Here is a 3726-nt window from a genome sequence, read left to right on the forward strand (position 1 = left end):
GAAATCGGGGGCGAGATGATTAAAAATGGGAACTTATTTTAGGCTAGTAAATGGATAGGAAAAGAGGGAATTTGATAAATGTCTGGGTTTTCTGGGTAGCATGGGATCAAGAATAACATAAGCAGGGAAATTAAATTCGAGACATAGATTATCTCAGGAGGCAAGACAGGCAATAAATTTAGCATTCAATTTTGACATTATATGGAATGAAAAGAACGTTGAGAGGTTGACAAGGGCAATAGATGAATCCTTATCAAACAGAAGAAAACACAAAACATGAATACCTTCCCAAGGCAGAGCAGCAAACTAGATTCTGCCTTTCTCACTTAAAAGTATTCATTTAGAAATGATTATGAAATGAAATGGAAACATAACAAGCTACATATGAAACAAAGGAAAAAACAAATGCTGAATTCACACCACAAGAATCTCAGGAGTCAGAGCTGTATCTTTTCATTAAATCCCTGTCAAAAAAATGTACAGTGAAGTTTTCCTTCACAGCTCTCCCACTGTTTTCCAGAACTCAGAACCCTTTACAAATGATTTTTTATGCCATAAATAAGCTCCACTATGGGAAAACAAATCGATCCAAATGGGGAGCTGTTACAACTAAAATCCTGCGGATATGAAATGAACCGTCCATCTGTTCTATAGACAGAATAGCGTTTCATTATTTCACTTGAAACTTTTTTGAAGATCAATAAAAAGATGACAACTGTAGCTGCAGATCATAACTAAAGTGAAAAACAGGAAATCAAACCTTGTTTCTCTGCCCTGGTAGATGTCTCTGATTTAAATTTTGGCTTTTTGGTTTCCGACTTTTTGCCTTCCCTGTGCCCTTTTCACCGCTTGGTTTTCGACTTTTTCACCTTTTGTGTCATTCAAGGCCTTCTTCTTTATGCACTGCTTACAACAATACTGATGTGTTTCAACGCTTTCTATGCAAAAACAAGTGCTTCAAGTAATGAGTTGCTTGCAATCCTATTGGCACCATGAAGTCCTGTACACGCAACTCCACCAGCTACATATATACCCATTATAGGTGTCTCTCCATGAAGTTTAGCATGAACCCCACCACACATATAATGTGCAGCTGACACTACAGATGTAGGAATTTTTGTAATGTCAAGGCCATACTTCAAACACTCAGCAGCAATATTTGGGGAAATGATACAATGTTTCCTCCTTGGCTCTGTGATTTATATCCAATAGAACATATCTCTCATTCAGTTTCTCTAATTGATCATCAATACTGTGTGCCACCACATCTCTAGGTGCAAGCTCTCCTTTGGAATCATACTCTGGCATGAACCTTTCCATAGCTTGATTGTAAAGAATACCACCAGCCCCACAAACAGCTTCACTTATTAAAAATGCAATTTCTCATGTATGAGGTTTAATTGGTAGACCTTCATCAGCTAATGTAGTTGGATGAAATTGTACAAACTCCATATTTGAAATAACTTCAGATGCTCTATGTGCCATCACAATACCATCGCCAGTTGCAACACGAGGATTTGTGGTAGTAGGATAAATATGTCCAGCCCCACCAGATGCAAGTAAAGTTACCCTTGAAATGAAGCGGACCACCTCATTAGTGTCGGTGTTCAATGTGTCCACACCATGATAGTAAATTTTTTATCCATCTTCAAACGTAAGCAAGTTTATGGAAAAGTGATGCTCGAACATGGTGATGTTGGGGTTATTAACAACAGCCTTCAACAGAGCTCGCTCAATCTCTCTTCCTATCATATCTGCTACATGAACAGTACGGTGATGAGAATGCCCCCCTCTCTAGCAAGATGTAAGCTACCATCTTCACCATGATCAAAGGATGTACCCATGGTGATCAACTCTTTAACTCTATCTGGGCCTTCTGTGCATACCACCTTTACAGTCTCTTTATCACATAAGTATGCACCAACAACAATAGTATCCTGAATGTGATTCTCAACAGAATCTGAAGGAGCAAAAACTGCACTAACACCACCTTGTGCATAATTTGTATTACTCTCATGTGGTTCAACTTTTGTGATGACTGCCACAGACCCATGTTTTGCAACTTCAAGGGCATATCTAAGACCAGCCACTCCACTACCAATGATAAAAAAATCAAAATATTTAATTGAATTGGCACTTGACTTGGATACATGAACTGCCTTTGGAGATTTTCTCTCTTCATTGTCTATGGAGGCCATGCAAAGCTGAGGGCTCTGAAATCGCATATTTTCAAATATCCCCAATGTATATCTTTCAATCCTTTTCTTATAGGTGAAGTTCTTCAGCGATGTTTGGGACAGTAGTGAAAGTTGTTTTTGCATTTTATTCCTCCCTGAGTGCATTGCAATGGATAACTGGCCATTGTTTTCCAGTACATGCTTTGCATTCATCATAGATAATCTTGTGGAAGAGTTCCTTGTATTGAAGGCTTGTGTCATTCAAGGCCGCCTCCTCTGTTTGACCAAAATCTATAGTGTGCTGCACCTCATCAAGATCTGGAATTTGGTAGTTTACTTCTTCCATGCCACCTTTTTCTACCAAAAAATTTGCTCATCAGAAGTGATTGCACAGGTGCATCCTTGAGTTCTCTAGTTATTTTATCCAATACCACTGATTCTTGATTGCCTTCCCTTGCATGCTACAAGAATTGATTTTTTAGAATCTATCCATTAGGTGCCAACCTTAAACCCCTTGATAGAGCCCTAGAACTTTCTTCAAACATTTCATTTAATGAAGGTTCCACTTTGGTAGCACTTGCAGAGGATATAAAGACTTGACGAGTAGATGAAAGAAGGTTCTTTACATCATTTCCCGCTGAACAATGGTGCCTGGTCATGAAACATATGCAACATTAGTAGGTTCACTAGCTAATAGCATTTACCTCCAATTGTAAATTTTTCGATATATAGGAACCCATTTTGGAATAATAAGACTTCTAGAACCAATGCATTCATAAGAAGTGTTGTTCTGTACCATTAAATCAACCTCCATCAACATCATCATATCACCTTTTCTTGCCAAGCTTATCATAGTCAAATATTGACATAAGGATTTCTCAAGATATGTTTTCTATTTCTTGGACGTCATCCAATGCATTGATTTGAGGATGTAAATTCAATGATGAATATTCATGCAATTTGACCCCACAAGAAACAGGGCCCCGGTTTAATGATGGAAAGTAGGAAAGATTGCACACTCTGAGTGCATGAACAATTGAATCAATGTTAGAAACCACGTTCCATCCAGACCTGGGCAAATATGAGTTTAGAAATCCACCTTCCACAATATCATCAAACACATTAATTTTAGGTGGCGGCCAACCAGGAACGCTGTTCTGAGCTGCGGAAAAACATCACTTTCAGTTCTTTCCAATGCCTGATTGAAAACAGTAATGCAATCCCTCGGTGTCACCTCTGTTTGGTGTGGAGCTTGATTATCTTCTATATTCAAAGGTATCGCCACATTGGACCCCAGCTCGAAATGGGGGCGGCAACGCCGCCCGTAAAATATTCGCTGCAGGGGGGGTCCAGGGGGGGTCTGATGGTAGAACTTATGTTTAGTTTAGGGTTTTTTTCCCTAGAATGAAACCCCTCTCTTTGTATGAGGGCATTGTATTTGAGGCTGTGTGATAGATGTGTATTTTGTGAGCAGGAAATAGAGAGGTGAGACTGTGAGAGAAAACAGAGGATATTACAGCAGATCTGTTGTAGGTTGTGTCTCTTCATT

General features: G+C 39.1%; 1 pseudogene; it reads right to left on the reverse strand.

Annotated features, from left to right (window-relative positions):
* Window positions 1-896: 896 nt before the first annotated feature.
* On the reverse strand, window positions 897-2410 carry LOC149163194 (L-aspartate oxidase 2-a, chloroplastic pseudogene; annotated as a pseudogene).
* Window positions 2411-3726: the final 1316 nt, after the last annotated feature.

This window comes from Pinus tabuliformis, chromosome 5_2, assembly GCF_031772625.1.
Source record: "Pinus tabuliformis cultivar Carrire ecotype Pingquan chromosome 5_2, CPIR1, whole genome shotgun sequence".
In the NCBI taxonomy this organism is placed as follows: Eukaryota; Viridiplantae; Streptophyta; class Pinopsida; order Pinales; family Pinaceae; genus Pinus; species Pinus tabuliformis.